The 20,444-nt window shown below is 42.0% G+C and overlaps 1 long non-coding RNA gene and 1 pseudogene across 1 annotated transcript in view; both read left to right on the top strand.

The window, feature by feature from the left end:
• Positions 1-20,444, top strand: part of LOC134738942 (uncharacterized) — a 348,480-nt gene that overhangs the window by 76,891 nt on the left and 251,145 nt on the right. The gene's annotated exons all lie outside the window — the stretch shown is intronic.
• LOC134738983 (small ribosomal subunit protein uS10-like) lies at positions 15,297-15,655 on the top strand (annotated as a pseudogene).

The raw sequence follows: 20,444 nt of genomic DNA, 5'->3' as shown, positions 1-20,444 counted from the left end.
ATTTCCCTCTGTTGTAAGAGCCTTCTTTATCTGCCAGGCTTCCTGTGGAGCTCATTGAAGTCTTATTCATATTTGCCTCTCTAGTCCTGAGTATACTTGGCACATCAGAGTGTCCTATAATGTTTATGAATGAATCAAGGAATACCCTGTACTGCATCATGTTGATTGGTGTCATCTTTCAAAATATTGCAAGAATCATAAGAAAGTATCTTACCTTTGCTAGCACGGTGGCTCATGCCTGTAATCTCAGCACTTTGGGAGGCCAAGGTGAAAGGATCACTTGAGCCCAGGAGTTTGAGGCTGCAGTGAGTGATGATTGTGCCACTGCACTCCAGCCTGGGAGGTGGAGCATAACCCTGTTTCTTTAAAAAAAAAAAAAAAAAAAAAGTATTTTATGTATTTTTGCCAGTAACTCAAAATTGTTGATAGCAATTGATTGTATTTCAATAATTAGCCCTTCCCCACATCCCACCCCATGCCATACGCTTTGAAGAATGGACTTTATGTTTCTACCATCTGTGAAACATCCAAATATCTAGACATCAGTGACAACCTTTTGTATTCAGCAACTATTCATTAATGTATGACCATGTTCTTCTGCCAATGTTAAATGCTCATTTTAGATAATTTGGTAGGTACTTTATAGGAAATTCAGCTTTCCTATGAAGAGGTAGATCAGATATGTTCCTTTAAACAAAGGTGATTAGTTTGTGACTGGGAAGAAGATGTCATATTTTAAAGGGATGCTTTGTTTATGGAATTACCATCAGAATGAAGTAACATTTTGGAGCATCTCTGTGTGATGTGACCCAAAGGAACCACACTGGACACTGCTAGGAGCCATCAATGCCATCTTCCATTTTTTGAACTACTGCAATTTTCCCTGATTTGGGAACCTCAGGCTAATTTTGTTTGGGCTCTGAAAACCGTCTCGGGACACCCTCCATCAATTGCTATTTATGTGGTAGGAGCATAAACAGAAAGGCCCCTTTTCTCCCCTGAGGCAGGGTGCAAAGAAGAAATAAGGCTCTTGTACTGAAGTGTCACCACGCGCAGCAATCGCTAATCATGGTGGAAATAACGTGGTCTTTTCCTTCCCCCTCATTGCTTTTATATAAATAGCCAAACACAGTGAATCAATTTTTCAAACAAACTTGTAAAATCAGAAAATATAACGACCTTTAACAGTTGGTAGCATGAATTATCAGGGCCTACAAAGAGGTTTTTAACCATTGAAACATGTTGGCAACAGGACAAATGAGTTTTTTTCGCCTTCCAACCCGTTAAAAATAGCTTTTATAAACTCTTAACTCCCTCTGATGGTGAGCTTACCATTAATCACCTTTATGACATCTTATATTTAGGCCACGGATAAATCCATGGGTCCTAATCAACCACTTTCCTGAGGAAATTGGCCAAATCCCGACTGGAGGTGGGGGATGAATCACAACCACCCTGCTATTCAGACAAATCTCTTTTCAAGTGCCCTTAAAGCCTTTTTTTTTTTTTTTCTTTTTTCATACACCAGTGAAGACAGCCACACAGGAAACAATAATAGTTTAATCTCTTGAAAAATTTCCTTCCTGCATTGCATTGCTTTCAGACAGGTAGTCAGAGCCAGCCAAGGAAAATTAGCAGCAGCTCCTGCCAAGAGCAGGCTGCTACTTGAGCCTGTTCGTTTCACCGCCCTCTTCTTCCCCGGCTGCAGCCAGAAGCCTACTTGCGCTCCCCAGGACACTCTCTCCTCCATGGGCCCCCGAAGGGTGTTCTTCTGTTCAGAGGTGACCTTACTGACATTGGGAAAGAGAGAACCACAAGGCGAAGAGCTGCTTGGTGACTCACTGCATGGCTAGACATTTTTAAAGCCTCTTCTTCCTTCTCCTCCTGGAGTTCTCTGGAGCTTCCAGTAGGGAGGACGGTGTGTTATCTGGAGAAACACATCTGGCTCTCAAACAAATGCAGTTCCTCGCAGCTGGAGCCATTGTAAAGCTGTGTCTCTCCTTTGCTCATGGAAGGCTCCCATCTGAGTGGTGAGCAATGCAGCCTAGTCGCAAGACCTCTGGGAGTATTTTCATTTGAACAAGGCTCTAAAGAACCAGCTTTTTCTGAGATTTGTGAGATACACAGGTCCACTGGCTTTACCCTTGGCAGGCAGTGCAGGACACCAGCCTTTAAAGATGCTCAACAATTCATTGCAGATTTCATGAGAACCATCATAGACATTGTTCCTTAGAGGTTAGGCTGCATTTTTCATGAAGGCCTCAAGCTGCCTCAAAGGAGTTTCTTCTAACAGCAAATTTACTCAACTGTGGACAAAAAGAGTCTCAGCTTCCCCACAGGCCACTGACCACAGGCTAGGCTTCCTGGATTGCCCATGCCCATCTGTCCTCTTGACCTCATGGCTACTGTCTTCTCTAACCGTTGACCACATGCAGGCTCCTGCTGTAACACACAAGCCAATGCTTCAGCTCAGAGTTCTGGCTTCTCTTCCAACAGTGTTTTTATTTTTTCCCTTGGCTTTGTAATTTCATGAACAACTTGCAGAGCCCAGACAAAGTTAGTTGCATTTCCATTTCTTGTGTATTTCTCCCTTCCCACATGGGAATGTATAAAGAAAAAGTAATCTGTTTTATAGAGACTAGAATGAGGAGGGTGGGGGAGGATTCACTAGCCAAACTTCTGATTGGCACAAAAGAAAACGAACAAAATTAGTTATTGTAAAAATAGCCCCTCAGAGCCACCCACGGTGTCTGGGAATTCTCTGGAACTGTTCCTATGCATTTTTAGGCCAAGCAGAAAGTAGATGAAATAGCCCCTGTTTTCATCTCCTTTTCCCTCTATTATCAAGGATAACTGAAAAGTAAGCTCTGTAGTGTTTTCCTTAGACAAGTGCCTTAGCTAGCCAGGAATATTTTCACAGCAGTCCAAGTAAGAACATCAGCAATCCATATTCACATAGAAGCTGAGGAAGAGCCCACCCTGTTGTGAAGGAATAGCAAAGGCCTTGAAGATGTTCATCATGGTGTTATTTATCATGTCAATAAATTATTAATGACCTCTTTCCAGCAATAAGGAAGTGCTAAAATCATTGTCTAACATCCATATAATGGACACCATTCACAGCTATGAAAAGACACATTTTATTTTTTAATTTTTATTTTAGGTTTGGGGGCACATGTGAAGGTTTGTTACATAGGTAAACATGTGTCATGGGGGTTTATTGTACATATTATTATGTCACCCAGGTATTAAGCCCAGTACCCAATAGTTATCTTTTCTGCTCCTGTTCCTCCTCGCACCCTCCCCATCAGGTAGACCCCAGTGTCTGTTGTTTCCTTCTCTGTGTTCACAACTTCTTGTCATTTAGCTCCCACTTATAAGTGAGAACATGCAGTATTTGCTTTTCTGTTCCGTGTTGGTTCGCTAAGGATAATAGCCTCCAGCTTCATCCATGTTCCTGCAAAAGACATGATCTTACTCTTTTTTATGGCTGCATAATATTCCATGGTGGATATGTACCACATTTTCTTTATCCAGTCTGTTATTGACGGGCATTTAGGTTGATTCCATGTTTGCTATTGTGAACAGTGCTGCAGTGAACACTGGCATGCATGTGTCTTTATGGTAGAATGCTTTATATTCCTCTGGGTGTATTCCCAGTAATGGGATTGCTGGGGTGAATGGTAGTTCCACTTTTAGCTCTTTGAGGAATCGCCATACTGCTTTCTACAATGGTTGAACTAATTTAAATTACCAACAACAGTGTATAAGTTTCCGTTTTTTCCACAACCTCGCCAGGATCTGTTATTTTTTGGAAAAGTCACATTTTTCAAAGAAAGCTAAATTAATGGCAGATACTCTTACACTAAGTGAAAGAAAAGTAGGATGTACTGTTTATACTATTTTCCAATTTAAGTGTATTTATTGGCGAAAAAATTTCTGGTTAATGAAATTATGAGTGATTTTAATTTCATTTTTATAACTTTTTCTATTAATAATTTCTAAAATGTTTTTAATACAAGATATTTTTAAGTAGTCATACAGGCATTATTTCTGACTGTATCACTACAACCAATTTTACTTTTCTAGAGCCTTGAATTCCTCTTGAATTGTCTTCGTTTCTCATGACTTTGCCCATGGAAGTCTATGTAATTTTTTTTTTCTTTCTTTGAGACGGAGTTTTGCTCTGTCACCCAGGCTGGAGTGCAGTGGCATGATCTGCGCTCACTGCAAGCTTCGTCCCTGGGTTCATGCCATTCTCCTGTGTTAGCCTCCCGAGTAGCTGGGATTACAGGCGCCCACCACCACACCTGGCTAATTTTTTAAAATTTTTAGAGAGATGGGGTTTCACCATGTTAGCCAGGATGGTCTCGATCTCCTGATCTCGTGATCTACCCACCTTGGCCTCCCAAAGTGCTGGGATTACAGGAGTCAGCCACCGTGCCCGGCTTTTTTTTTTTTTTTTTTTTTTGGAGACGGAGTCTCACTCTGTCACCCAGACTGGAGTGCAGTGGCGTTATCTCAGCTTCCTGCAACCTCCACCTCCCAGTTTCAAGCAACTCTCATGCCTTAGCCTCCCGAGTAGCTAGGGATTACAAGTGCATGCCACCACACCCAGCTAATTTTTGTATTTTTAGTAGGGGGGGGGGTTTCACCATGGTTGGCCAGGCTGGTATCCAATTCCTGATCTCAAGTGATCTGCCCGCCTCGGCCTCCCAAAGTTCTGGGGTTACAGGCGTGAGCCATCACACCTGGCCGTAATTTTTTTTCTGAGCTTTTTTTAGGCTTTTTCAAATTCACTCTCCTGCCTGGCTGTAAAACTCCAAGGTGATGGTAGAAGCTTTCTTCTGTATTTCTGCCACTTCTACTCTCCCAGAGATGGTTTATCTTGGTTAATCAGAACTTCGTCCTAGGTAGCATTTCTCATGTTCTCCTCTACATTCGGATAGAGGAAGTTATCACCAAGGAGAGTGAAGAACGCATCAGATGTGCTGCTTTCTAGAACAGTCTGCAGGTGAAAGTTCGCCTGCTCCATGCCTCTTGCGTGGCCTCTGAGTTACATCAGGCCAGACTCTTCTTCCACACATTCCCCCGTTCCCCCGGCCTTTGTTCTATCCACACACTTCCCCCGTGACATCTTGGCAAACCTTCTGCTAATTATTTCTTTCTTGTCTTCTACTCTGCTTACACCTGAGGTTGGCTGTTTCCTCTTACATATGCCAGATCCCATCCCTGTCCCCAGGACATTGAAGTCCAGTCCTCTGTTCTTCCTGCACGTCTGTCATCACGCTGACCATCTTGTAGGGGAACCCTTAGTCTGACTCCCTCCTCAAGGGCAGAGATCACTTCTGATTTAGCCCTCCAACCCCAGTGTGTAACATAGCACTCATTTTATGTTATCAATATATTATATTTGTACATATTTATGGGGTGCATGTGAAATGTTATGACATGCATAAATGTGAAATGATCAAGTCGGGGTTTTTAGTATATTCATCACCCAAGTATTTCTCATTTCTGCGTGTTGGGAACATTTTAAGTTCTCCCTTCTAGTGATTTTGAAATATACAATATACTGTTGTTAACTGTAGCCACCCTACTCTGCTATGGAACACTAGCACTTATTCCTTCTATCTAACTGTATGTTTGTACCCATTAACCTACCCCTCTTCATGCCCCTGCCTCCCACCCACACACCCTTCCCAGTCTCTGGTATCTATCATTCCACTCTCTACCTCCATGTGCTCACCTTTTCTTAGCTCCCACCTATGAGTGGGAACATTCAATATTCGTCTTTCTGAGCCTGGGTTATTTCACTTAACCTAATGACTTCCAGTTCCATCCATGTTACTGCAAATGACAGGATTTTTTTCTTTTTCGTGGCCAAATAGTGTTCCAATTTGTACATATACCACCGTTTGTTTATCCATTCATGTGTTGGTAGACATTTAGGGTGGTTCCATATCTTTGCTATTGTGAGTGGGATATACATGGGAACACAAAACCTCATTTTGGTAGGCACTCAGCACAGTGATGTGAACTGGATACCGCCAGCTGTAGTTTTGATTTCCGAAAGTTCAGGATTAATTTATTTAAAAGGTGGTTAGTCCTGATGTAGTTCCTATCACATCAACTTTCAGTGGTCTTATTTAACTCCTTCCACTAAAAATCTCATGTTTTCTTTATTAGCTATACCAGGTGCATTGGTTTCTAGTTGCTCCTATTTATTTTCTCTAATTCTCTCAGGTCACACTTACCTAGTGATTTTCATACAGAATGACACAGATATTATGCTGAATGGATTTGCTTCTATAGTTTTATTTGGGAAGTTTTTTTCTTTCTCAGTTTGTATTTGAAAACTTCTGGAAGGAGGAAGGGTAGAGATGAGGTAGGCAGAAAAAGAGAGAGCCAGAGAAAGGCATAGGGAGAGGGAGAGAAGGAAGGGAGGGAGAGGGATTTTATGCACCCAGAGAACAATGAGAAGACTTATCTAACTGTGCTCGCAGATGGGTTTTGACACCAGGTAAAGATAAGACCATCAAGGAACAAAATGGTCAGGGAAAAAGTTATGTTGACTCAAAAGTTTTTTTTAAAAAAGAAAACATTGAACAATGATGCGACATCATTGAAGATATCTTTGGGTAGTGGCATTACTATATACATGTCTCCTGAAACAATAAAAATAGGCAAAGTTGAGATCTTTGAGAGGTATTTTATTTATTTATTTATTTTAGATGTAGTCTCACTCTTCTTGGCCAGGCTGGAGCGCGATGGCATGATCTTGGCTCACTGCACCCTCCACCTCCAGGGTTCGAGCGATTCTCCTGCCTCAGCCTCCTGAGTAGCTGGGATTACAGGCACCCACCACCTGGGTGCCTGGCTAATTTTTGTATTTTTAGTAGAGATAGGGTTTCACCAAGTTGGCCAGGCTGGTCTCGTACTCCTGACCTCAGGTGAGGAGGTGATCTGCCCACCTCGGCCTCCCAAAGTGCTGGGATTACAGGTGTGAGCCACCGTGCCCGGCCGAGAGGTATTTTAAAGGCAACACGAGGGTTTGTCTTCTGGACACATGGAAGTCTGAATGTCCTGGATCTGATGTTTGATAAGATATCTCTTCACTGTCCGTAACTGGAAAGGAAATTCTGATGGAGGAATCAAATAAAATTTATAACAAACAGGACATAATTGAATGGCAAGCAGAGAGGTAGTCACCCTTCGACAAATGTCTGTCTTAGTGCCAGCGCTCTTCTGGAGGCTTGTAACTGTAGTCAGATGAGCCCCGCTATGCCTGGCTTAACTTCATGAAAGTTTTGTGACTTAATAAACAAGGTGTGGTGGGAACCAGAGTGAGACTCAGGCTGGTCGAGCCTTGCCTAAGCACTCAGGAACAGGATCATGTGAAACAATACCTTGCCCAGGGCACGGCTACGTCAGGTATCAGCACTTTGCTTATTTCCAGCCAAAGCCCAGGTGAGTCAGGGAAAGTTCACTTACCTCTGGCCTTTATTCCACCCCACTTCTGCGTTTAGTTGTGAAGGGAGACTCTGGCCTGGAAGACTCAGAGGACTGACTGTTCTTGAAAACACAAGAGGTCACAATCCAATTTGTGTGAATGTTGGTTCTCTGCTTGGGGAACGGTGAGGGAGGGAAGGTGGCATTCACACTGGAGAGGTGGTCGGGGCCAGCATTCTTCTCTTGCTCTCTATCCTCTGTCCCTAAGTGACCCACGCTTCTAAGATTGCTCTGAGAACATGCCACGTGTTCATCAATCTGTTCATTTTTCTCTTGATCACACAGGAGACCATATTTCAGGCCTCCTTATTCTCTGTCAACTGGACATGATCCACGGAGAACTCCAAAGACCAGAGGATGATGGAGCCTCTAGGAGGGAGGGCCCAGGGCTTCTGAATCACCTTGTGGAAGGATGCTGCTGAGTATTTCATCAGACTGTGCTATGAGTGGGGCATAAATCTTCATTAGGTGGCACTACTGAGAAGTGGGGTTGTTTGCTACAGTGGTAAGACTATCTGACCAATACAAGGTGGCTGCAAAATCTGACTTTGCAATGGCCAGTATACCTGCCTTATTTTGTGCCTCAGCCTTATCTATAAAATGGGATACGACAGTACTTACATCATAGGGATGTGATGAGGTAAAGCATTTAAAGTCGGACCTGATACTTGGTGAAATGTTAGCCACTACTCCTATTACTGGTGCTATGAGACTATTACTACTACTACTTCTATAATCTCTACTACAGCACCCTCCCTATTATAGCTGTGGGGCTTTCTTTTGAGACTAGAACGCCCATGAGATAAGTGGTTGCTTGTTTTCCATGAAAGCCAGCCATGGATCTCCTGCTTCCCAGAGAGGGGAAAATAGGTTTCTTGATCAGAATCTATGTGAAGTATGAGCTAAGCGAACCGAACAAATCTTAGGTCCTGCCACCCAGGGATTATGTGCAAGGAAATGGCACATTTTCTATTGTTATGGAAGCCGAACACCACCTGATGATTCATAATGGATTTAGAGGGGAGAGATCATTTTGGGTTATGAGAAAATTGTTGAAGATTTTATGGAGAAAATCAATTAGTTGCTTAGTCTATCCAGTTCATTTGACGGGGGTGAAAAGAACAAATGCTGAACATGGCCCTAGAAATTTAATAGCAACCATGGAGTAAACTTGACTTTTCAATAGGGGTTTGCCTTATGAAGCTTAGACAATGGGATTGTAAACAAAGGCAATATTGCATCTGTAGTGACATCTAGGCTGCTCAACCGGAATAATTTGAATTGTTCTAACTGGCTAACAGATGAAGGTTGATGTCTGGGTCTTAGGATGGTGCAGTTGAGAAGCTGAGTGTGGTAATTAAGAATGTGGTCTTTGAAGTCAAATTTCCTGGGTTCAAATTCAGTGGCTTACCAGTTGCATGACCTTGGGCAAGTTACTTATTCTGTCTGGGCTTTGATTTCTTCATTTGTATTATAAATTGGAAGTAATCATATACTTCTCTTACAAGGTTGTTCTGAGGATTAAATGAGTTAACACATTTCAGTGGCTTAGAATAGAATGATATTGTGTAAGGAAATTAAATCTTGGGACCCCAAACTCATTAAGCCAAAGGGAAAAGTGGAGCTAGGAATGGGGTCACCCAAACCTACCTCCCCATTTTTCGTTCCTAAATAAGATGGCTACAAGATGAAAAGCTACATGTCTCCCCCATATTTTGCCTACAAGTAAATTCCTGGTGAGCTGCAAGATCTTTACTCTAAGGTGTTTCTGTTAAAATTTCACCATGGCAATGCAAATTGATAGCTTATCTTTACAGGTGCAGCCATCCTCCTGCTCACCTGACCCAAATGCCTATCTGATTATTTCCCTGCCCCATTTTGTCTATGTTATCTTCTGTAAAATGCAGATTGCCTGCCTTTTCCCTCTGCCTCATTTGTCTATGTCATCTTACATTAAAAAAATGCAGATTTATTGAGCCAGACAAAGGCACGAATGACTAATTTTTCCTAGCTCCCTCTTACATGAAAATGGGGTACTTCACAATATCCTGCCCTTTCCCCTTTAAATTTGGAGCCATCAGAATCATCTTTGGAGAAAGGCATAGACCTGTCTCCCAGGCTAGCATTCTTACCTTTGGTAAATAAACTTCCTAAAATGATTGAGACTTGTATCGTCATTTTTATCAATTGACATAACTAATGATTATTGTTATAACAAAATATTGTTTAGTACCTTGGTCTGCAGCATAGCTATCTATTTCGAAGGGGGTTTTAAGTTTTGTAACATTGACAGAGAAATTCAAAGCTTCATGCCTTTGAGCTTCAATCCCAAGGAGTTCCCCCTAGAGGTCTGGCAAAGAAATGTGTTTGCCTCACCTGTAATTCCAGCACTTTGGGAGTCTGAAGCGGGCGGATCACCTGAGGTCAGGAGTTCGAGACCAGCCTTGGTAAACCTAGTTTCTACTAAAAACACAACAGTTAGCCAGGCGTGGTGGTGGGCACCTTTAGCCCGGTGACTTGGGAGGCTGAGGCAGGAGAATCACTTGAACTCTGGAGGCAGAGGTTGCAGTGAGCCAAGATCACACCATGGCACTCCAGCCTGGGCAACAGAGCAAGTCTCCGTCTCAAAAAAAAAAAACAAAAACAAAAAGAAAAAACAAAAAACAAAAATCAAAAACCAAACCAAAACAAAACAAAAAAAAAAATGAAAGAAAAGAAATGTGTTTGCCTGATTCAGTGGCGGCTCCAGGAGCAGCACGAGGAGGCGGAGTGCTCAAGACCAAGAGGATGCAACACACCATTTCCAAAATACTCATTTTCACCCATTTTTTCTGTGGATTTTTTGAGCCAACCTGACTGCCCTTTGAAGCTGTTTCCTGATCAGGAAGACTGGAGAGATAAGAATGAGGCTGTGGACTGGAGTACAGTAGGCATCTATGATGCTGACCTGTCTCAGAAGATGCGAAGAAGCCACCTAGATGTGTGGATAATTATTTTCCCAAAATTAATTTTTTACCTGTTTTTTCCCCCTTTTTTCTCTCTGCTTTCCAACTTTTCTTTAAAACATAATTTCAAACTGTAAGATGTATATTTGTTAAACTTTTAGTGTGGAACTCATTTCAAATTACAGAAAAATGCAATAGTAAAAATATTGAGAAGCACAACAAATACCCTTTATCCAGAATCACCTGTTGTGGACATTTTATTCCATTGGCTTTATCATTTGCTCTCTCTTTCCATACATACACATATACATGTATGCATAACATAGAAACAATATATTTGTCTCCTTTGCAAGCAAGTTGCATACACCATGACCCTTTACCCCTAAATCCCTCAGTGTGTATTTCCTAAGACTAGGAATATTTATTTTTTTGCACAGCTGTAGTGCACTTATCAACTTTGGTAAATTTTGCATCAATATAATACTCTAATCTACTGTCCATATTCCAGTTTTGTTAATTGACCCAACAATGTACTTATAACACTTTTTTTTCCTTCAATAAGGACTCAGTCTAACATTGCATTTAGTTATATGTCTCTAGTCTCTGTAAGGTATATTTTTTAAAGGGCAGAGCACTTTCAAGCACTAGAAGGATAATCTTTTTTTTTTTTTTTTTGAGACAAAGTCTTGCTCTGTGGCCCAGGCTGGAGTGCAATGGCGCGATCTTGGCTCACTGCAACCTCCGCCTCCCCGGTTCAAGTGATTCTCCTGCCTCAGCCTCCCGAGTAGCTGCGATTACAGGTGCCTGCCACCATGCCCAGCTAATTTTTGTGTTTTTAGTAGAAACGGGGTTTCACCATGTTGGTCAGGCTGGCCTTGAACTCTTGACCTCAAGTGATCCACCCGTCTCGGCCTCTCAAAATGTTGGGATTACAGGCATGAGCTACCGTGCCTGGCCAATCTTCCTTTCTTGTTCTTAATAACAGGAGCAAACACACTTGATCTACTTATGATATTCAATGCTGTAATTAAGAAAAAATAAAATGTTCATATCTTAAAAATGGCTAACTTTTTTGGGGTGCTGTTTAGAGGTGTTTAATTTTTCTAAGTTATCTAAAGTTTCTATTCTGGTGCTTCTGTTGCTATAAACTTCTCAAGGACAAGTGTTCTCTTCCTTCCTCAAGTTTAATTTGAAAAATGTGCAGGCACCAGCAAATGGAATTACAGGGAAATCTTTTAGTGTACAGATGGGAAAGCACACCCTTTTGGAAGTCAGATTGAACCTGTGCTTTCCCAGGTTTGGTTTTCTCAGACAAATGCCACGTATTTTTACACAGGAAAAATTCTACTAGCAGTTTTAAGTACCTCTCAAATTTTGGGCACAGCAAAGAAATTATAATTGATCCTTGAACAATGTAGTGGTTAGGGATGCTGACCCCCACCCCCCTACCAATGCAGTTGAAAATCCATGTATAACTTCACCAATAGCCAGCTCCTCAAAAACTTAACCAATAGCTTACTGTTGGCTGGAAGCCTTGCTGATAACACAGACAGTCAATTAGCACATATTTTATATGTTATATATATATATTATATACTGCATTCTCACAATAAAGTAAGCTAGAGAAAAGAAAATGTTATTAAGAAAAAGGTAGATGAAATACATTTACTATTAATTGAGTGGAAGTGGATCATCATAAAGGTCTTCATCTTCATCATGTTCATGTTGAGTAGGCTGATGAGGAGGAAATGGAGGGGTTGGCCTTGCTGTCTCAAGAGGGGCAGAGGCAGCAGAGATGGAGGAGGTGGAAGGAGAGTCAGGAGAGGAGGCTTGTTCAGTGTAACTTTTACTGAAAAAGAGTCTGTATAAATGAACCTGCATAGTTCATATCCATATTGTGCAAGAGTCAACTGTACTGGAAAAACAAAACCCATAAAATCTCTTCCAATGTGTTGAGCAAAGAAATGGGAAACAATATTAAGGTTTGAGGTCTCTCTTTTCATTGGCAATAGCTTCTTTGGCTGTTTCTTCCATTCTTTATAACAGACCTCTTTAGGAGGGACCAGGGACTTTTTAGATTCAGCTTGCTACATGTTTTTATGAGTTCCATAAACAGAAAGTGATGTGTGCATGGGTGGGAGAGGAGGGGAAAAAGAGGTAGAAGAGTGATGGTCATTCGCAGGAAGGCTTCTCTGACTACTAAGAATGTATGAAATACTGCTCATAATTGTTACTATGCAAACTTAAATACACCTCAGTTAGCAATGAGCAATTTACCACACATTGGCTTCCACACATTGGCTTTCTTCAGAAGCCAACGTGTGGTAAATTGGAGTGAGGTAGTTGAGGAGAGCAGGCTCTGGAAAATAAGGTGAATGTATGGAGGGGAGATGGAGGAGGGTTAAGGGAAGGGTTCCTTTGCAATCTTTCAAAGTTTACTTGTTTCTTGAAGCTGTTATCAGTTTATCATTTATAAAAAAGGTAGAACTATAATAGGACCAAAAATGGGCTGTGTAGGGAGGATGCTAGCTTCCTCTTCAGAATGCGTGGAGTCACCTATAGTTCCAGCTACTTGGGAAGCTTAGGTGGAATGATCACTTGGGCCTAGGGTTCAAGTCCAGCCTGGGCAACAGAGACCCTGTCTCTTTTTTTTTTTTTTTTTTTGAGAATTTAGAATGTGTGGAGTTAATGGTTATATAGTCTAGCAGAGAATATGTTTCTGAGAATAAGAAAAACACCAGGGAAACTGGTGTTTGAATCTTGGATCAAGTTGAAGGTAATCTGAAAAGCAAGGAATGTTCTAGAACCTCAAGTCTAAGGGAGTGGAGAGTAAAAATGAAATCCAAGTTGAGGTGAAGACGGAGTCTTTTATCACTGACTCGTCAGTGGCTCTGGGCAAGGAGGAGGATAGGATGGTGCAGGGAGAGCTATAGGATAGTGTTTCTGGACTCCCTGAAAAATGCTGAGGTTTTCCAGTTCTCTAGCTGCAGAAATTAGTCCTCTGGGATATAATGTGGATGAATTGCTGACTCATCAGTGCACAAAATCATTTCTATTAGAAAGGAATGGCAGCTTTTACGTAATCCTTCTGAGTGGCCATTTTGTATGCACAGGATGGTTCAACTCATGGGTAATGCAGACTTTTGATTTTTGCTTTAGGAAATGGCCGTAAAGGAGAAGAAGGTCTGGTAAGGCCTCTCATGTCCATTTCTGGGGCTCACAGTCTGGTTTGGTGTGGGACCACCTAAGTATGCTCTTTTCACAGCTTCTTAACAAACAACTCTTAGTAGCTCCAACCTCTTGTGGAAATTAAGCTTAACACTGAATAAGTTAAGCAAGTGAGATGTAACCATAGTCATCAAACCATTTTTCCTGGGTAACTTCTATAAATTAATTTGATTATTTTGTAGACTGACTTCATAAGAAATCAGGAGCTGGAATACAGGTCCACATTATTCATGATGTGTAATATAATTGAGATTAAAGATTAAATTTTAGTCTTAGTAAACATTGAAGATATAGTTAGATACCATAAAACCAGTCATGTTTAATGATCCCCAGCATTTTTTTCAGTCTCTCAGTATGTATGTGAGAGGGAATTGTGAGCTAAAAATAAATAAAACCTTACTTGTCACATGACAGCTAACAGCATCCATCCATTTCCAGAATGGCAACTTTTATATCTCGATTTTAATAATTCATGAAAGAGAAGAGGTGTGGTTCCTTCAAAAGCAGGTAAAGTGGACCCTTATCAGCCCATCAATTCCTTTTCCTGCTGTGACTCACAGATTGATGGCAACAGTGAAACTTCTGTAGTTTCATAAAATATAGTTTGATGTTTACATAATCATGTGGATTGTTTTGACCTTTTTTGTTAGAATTTTTGGAATGAATAATGCACGTAGCAAATAAAAGTTAATTTACAAGTTTATCTGGTTGATCAATGTATAAAGATAAATTACATACATATATTAGATTTAACTCTACAAAATGGACATATTTAGGTAAAAAATAGCCAGCTATTACTAGTTTCATAAGTTACCAATTAAAACACATACATGCAAACATATTGCATTTCTACTTATCAAAAAATAATAATGGAACATAGTGCAATTATAGTAAGATAGATTGCAAATAATAACTTTTATAATAAAACACTAAACAAACTAATTTGTAGAGTACTCAAGTCAAGGAAAGTCATTTTTCTTCTGTATGTAGGTAATGTGTTTTGTTCTATCAGAGAATTTGGAGTATGGGTTGCTATGGACCAAATTGTGTTCTTCAGAATTCCTCTCTCGAAGCTGTGAATTACTGTATTTGGATGTAGGGCTTTTAGGAGGTTAAGGTTTAATGCGGTCATAAGGGTGGGGTCCTACTCTGATAGGATTGGTGGCCTTCTAAGAAGAGAAAGAATATTACTCAGCCATGAAAAGGAATGAATTAGTGGTATTTGCTGCAACCTGGGTGAGATTAGAGACTAAAAGTGAAATAACTCAGGAGCAGAAAACCAAACATCATATGATCTCACTCATAAGTGGGAGCTGAGCTATGAGGATGCAGAGGCATGAGAATGACACAGTAGACTTTGAGGACTCAGTGGGGAAAGGGTGGGAAAGGGGTGAGGGATAAAAGACTACAAACTGAATGCAGTGTATACTGCTTGGGTGATGGGTGTATCAAAATCTCACAAATCACCACTAAATAACTTACTCATGTAACCTACCACCACCTGTTCCCCAATAACCTGTGGGGGGAAAAAAAAGAATAGCTTTTTGCTCCTGATTCACCACTGTTCACTCTTGCCAACAAACAAGTCAGTCAAGAAGCTGTGCTGCAGCCATGGCTTTTAAAGATCCCGGAAAAGCACCCATGGAGCTGGAGGTGGTGATTTGCTGAATTTGAATCACGCTAATGAGCTGCCACATAAAATCTCTGGAGAAATGTGTGCTGACTTGAACAGAGGAGCAAAGGAAAAGAATCCCAAAGTGAAAGGATCGGTTAGAATGCCTACCAAGACTTTGAGAAATACTACAAGAAAAACTCCTTGAGGTGAAGGTTCTAAGACATGGGATCATTTCCAGGTGAGAATCCACAAGCCACTCATTGACTTGCACAGCCCTTCTGAGATTGTTGAGTGGATGACTTCCATCAGTATTGAGCGAGGACTTGAGGTTGAAGCCATCATTGCAGATATTTAAGTCAACTATTTTAATAAATTGGTTACCAGTTAAAAAAACAAAGAAGAGAAAGATACACCAGAGATCTCTCTCTGTCTGTGTAGACAGGCCCTGAGGAAAGGTTACCTGAGGACATGGTGAGGACTTGCCATTTACAAGCCAGAAAGAGAGCCATTACCAGGAACCTGCTCTTAGACTTCCGACCTCCAGAACTGTGAGAAGATAAATCTCAGATGTTTAAGCGATTGGGTCTGTAGTATTTGCTATGGCAGCTGGAGCAGACTAAGACAGGGATAAGGAGGAGGTAGTTGAAATCAGAAGGCCATCCTAGGGGCTGTTGCATCTGAGCAAGCAAAATCTGTAAATAGATTTTCCTCTATGAGTAATGCGGAGGGGTTTTATGGAGCTGAGGGGATGTGGGAAGCAGCTTTGTGCTGGGAGCACACGTGCAAAGGCTGGTGAGTTTGGGGAACTACAGACAGTCCAGTATTTCTACAAATTAAAACGCAGAGGAGGCTGGGTCTTGGAAAACCTTGCATGCCCCCATGGAATGTGAATCAGCTTCTGCCATGGTCCTGATAGCTTCCATTTATGGGTCTACCGGAAGGCTGCATCGGTCTTTGTTAAGCTGTGAAAGCTGAGGCAGAGAGTGAGTGACAAAGGGGCTGAGTGAGAACTGAGGTTCTAGTCACCCCTACATCCATCTCTCAGGCCCAGAGCTCTCCACAAGTTGATGGTGTAAGCGACAGAGAGTTGGTGAAGGGTAAATACTCCTAGGGTGCAGGTAAAAGGCAGTGAAGGGACTGCAATCCCATTCCCAATTCTATACTGAAGAGGATGTGATGGGGACAGAGAGCAGAGGACAGGCTCAGGTGACTTTAGGTGATCTGTTCAGCAAGAGATGGACAGGACTTGGACTGTGCGGGAGGGATCATTTAAGGGAAGGAGTCCAGGGTAACTCCCAGGTCTCTGGTTTCACCTGTGGGGAGGAAGCAAAGAAATTGGCCTGAAGTAGTGACATTTTTTATCTTGGTGGACATCTGGAAGGCAGTTCAGTCTAGGACTTGCAGAGAGGTCTTGGCCAGACAAATGGGCTTGAGGGCAGCCTTGCTTCATTTCCCACTGCTCCTAAGTTTTAGCTTACTTTCTGGTAGATTTCTGGTAGATGGAAGATAGTAGGATCACAGCAGGAACTAACTCTCTATCTTGTCCACTCCAGGTCACAGGAATCTGCATTTAGGTTTCCCTTAAGGCAAAATTGGTGGTGTCGTGTGGGAAGACGGGAATGTTCAGTGACTTAAATACTTAGGAACACATCAGCCAAAATGCTGTGATGTGGTAGGAATTTAAATTGTGCTCGCACAGCTTGCCATGCTGGTCTGAACTTTCAGCAGAGTACCTTGGATTGAAAAATAACACACATGTTGTGGGCAAGGCACTTTCATGGACTTGGAAGGAATGACTATGCTTTCTACATATCTAAAGAATTAGAATTTAGGCTGGGTGCGGTGGCTCATGCCTGTAATCCCAGCACTTTGGGAGGCTGAGGTGCGCAGATAACGAGGTCAGGAGATAGAGACCATCCTGGCCAATATGGTGAAACCCCGTCTCTACTGAAAATACAAAAATTAGTCAGGCGTGGTGGTGTGTGCCTGTAATCCCAGCTACTTGGGAACCTGAGGCATGAGAATCGCTTGAACCCAGGAGATGGAGGCTGCAGTGAGCCAAGATCTCACCACTGCACTCCAGGCTGGCGTCAGAGCAAGACTCAGTCTCAAAAAAAAAAAAAAAATTAGAATTTAAGCCCATTTGTAGCATTATAATTTATTATACACATAGAGTCACTAAGACTAACAGGAGTCCCTATCCTTAGGAGCTTAGGTAGAGCACAAATGGGCACACCCCAAATCAGAACAAACTCATGGAGGGGCTGGGTCTCCAAAATTGTCATTGCTGCAGCCTATCATGAAGCAGGTGGGTTTCAGGGGCAGTGACGAGTTCCCAAATTGGTTAAAGAGAGCTATGAACATTGACTGGCAATACTTTGGAGGCCTAGGATGACTGTTCAGCCGGCTAGGACAGGAGCAGACCCTGTGAGATGTGTGGAAAAGGATCCTTGAAAAGATGGTGCTATGGTTTGGCTGTGTCCCCACCCAAATCTCATCTTGAATTGTAACTCTCACAATTCCCACACGTCATGGGAGGACCCCAGTGGGAGGTGATTGTATTAAGGGGGCCAGTCTTTCCTGTGCTGTTCTCATGGCAGTGAATGAGTCTGACAAGGTCTGATGGTTTTAAAAACAGGAGTTTCTCTGCACAAGCTCTCTGTTTGCCTGCTGCCATCCGTGGAGTAAGATGTGTCTTGCTCCTCTTTGCCTTCCATCATGATTGTGAGGCCTCCCCAGCTACGTGGAACTGTGAGTCCAATTAAACATCTTCCTTTTGTAAATTGCCCAGTTTCAGGTATGTCTTTATCAGCAGTGTGAAAACAGACTAACACAGATGGGATGAGGGAGAGGGAGCTGGAGGTTTAGAAACAGTGCTATGGATAGAGGTCTGAGCAGGGAGGAGGATGGATGGAGAACAGTCCTGTTCAGAGGAGGGCGATAGGGAGTCGTGGTTCCTGAGGAGGGGCAGGGAGTCAGGGAGGATGCTGGTTCCACCGTGGAAAGCAACAGGGCAGGGAAAGGAGACCCGACCCCCTCATGAATGAGGCTGGACACTCCTCGCCAATGTAGCCACAAGGAGAGAGGTGAGAGGAAGCCTGGGGAAAATAACCTGAATATTTGTGGGATGAGCCTAAGAAAAGATACATGAGGTGAGATTTTTAAAGGTGAAGAAAGATCAGAGAGATTATGGACCGGGGATGGCAAATGCAGCAGTATGTGTTTGCTTTCTCCTTGGGCAGAAATAGCAGGAAAAAAATCTCATGGATCCTAGAATTGTATGCATTTGCGAATTAAAGGCAAAAAAAATGGCCTCTGGGAAGGGAACTCTGAGATGCACGGATTGCAAGTGAGATGATGGTGAGGAACTATTAGTATTTAGGAGATCTCTGAAACTTTGAGAGATAAATTGGATTTCTTCAGGTATGGAGGGCAGGAATTTAAAGGCTCAGGGACAAGTGGAATCCATCCAGCCATTTTTGTATAGGAGGAGAAAGATAAAAGAAGTAGGGTCACAAAAATAAATAAGTAGGAGTTCAGAAAGTTAAGGAGGCTGGATGCAGTGGCTCACGCCTGCAACCTCAGCACTTTGGGAGGCCAAGACAGGAGGATTGCTTGAGGCCAGGAGTTCAAGACCAGCCTGGGAAACATAACAAGACCCCATCTCTATTAAAACAAAAAAAGAAAGTGAAAGAAAAGATCACAATACAGGGAAAAGTGAGCTAAGAATCCTGGCATTAGAGAGCCCTTGATGTGGTCCTGATTCGGCTATTTCTGTCTGTTCCCTGAGCCTAACCTCAGCGGTGGCCTCTCCAAACCTCTTTTCAGTCCTCTCATTTTGAAAACAGGGCCCATTACACATTCACTGAAAGCTTGCTAAGTGATTTAACCACATAGTCTAGGGGAGGCACTCATCAAACATTAGGCCTCTCTTTTTGATTTTTATCCTATAGTGGTATCTATCTAGAGGCTGGTGAAGACAGTGTGGTGGAAGAAGAGTGGGAAGGATACACTGAAATAGGACATAGACGTAGAGGGGAGTCCTTGATGGTCATCTGGCTTGATAGGGAAAGTTAGAGAGCTCTCCTGAACCACAGTTACAGAGCTTGGGGTTATAACACACACAGCCTCAGAGAAAACACTTTGTTTACCTTATTTCCTCTTCTGCTGGGGCTCTGGCATCTTAATTGGTCAAAAGGCAGCAAGGATCCCCAAAGTCTGTTCCGAATTTATCCAGGTCTATGCATGAACAGCTTCCTTCTCCCACCTTCCCTTGCGAGGTCCAGCTATTAATTACACTAAGTGACAAGGATTCTCCTTGCTGCGTGATGGACACAAGGATGAATCTTTGTTACTGACTGCAAATAACAGAACGAGTGGTGACCAAGAGTCAGGCTGGGAAAACACGCTTCAAATCACGCAATGGGCATATGGCACTTTCTTCTGAATTGACACAAGAGGCTGCAGAGAAACAGAGTGGGTATTATTTTGTTAACTTCCTCCTATGAAAATAGAGCCTCCGTCCTTTTTTTTTTGCTGGTTCATTTCTGGCACTGGAACAAACTGTCTCTTTACATTAGTTCAGTTCTGCAGAGAAACGCTCATTTAGAAGGAAATCGTTGGAAAATCCAGGCAAGAATCCATTTTTTAAAGTCACAACTGAATGATTGCTTTCTTATTGTGCTACATGGGGCTGGAAAAATCATTCCTTTTTGTACATATTTTTCTTTTTTGCTTTGTGTTTTCATTCTGCTTAAGACACACATATGTGCCAAAAATGAAAACATTTTCAAAGGGCAAGTTTCAAGGACTCCTAAAAATAGGACCAGTTGCCAAATATGTATTTCCCCAATATGTAAATGGCTGAAAAAGAGCACAATGAAAAGCATATGCTATTCAAATTTTCTTTAGAAAAACAAGAGCTGGAGGAGCTGACTGAATCTCTTTAAATGAGTGGCTTCCATGTAAATTTTATCTTTAAGTCTTCAGACATCATTCTTTGCATATTTTACATCTGTCTTTTAATCAAGACTGAAACAAGCTACTAAGAATAGTCTTATTTTCCAAATGGGAAAAAGTCATTTCATCACATCAGCCTGTAACTTGACATGAACCTTGCAAATAAGCATTAAGGCCAAAAAAGG

Source organism: Pongo pygmaeus, chromosome 22 (genome assembly GCF_028885625.2).
Source record: "Pongo pygmaeus isolate AG05252 chromosome 22, NHGRI_mPonPyg2-v2.0_pri, whole genome shotgun sequence".
NCBI lineage: Eukaryota > Metazoa > Chordata > Mammalia > Primates > Hominidae > Pongo > Pongo pygmaeus.
Note: the sequence above shows the minus strand (reverse complement) of the source record. Positions and strands in the feature narration are given on the sequence as shown.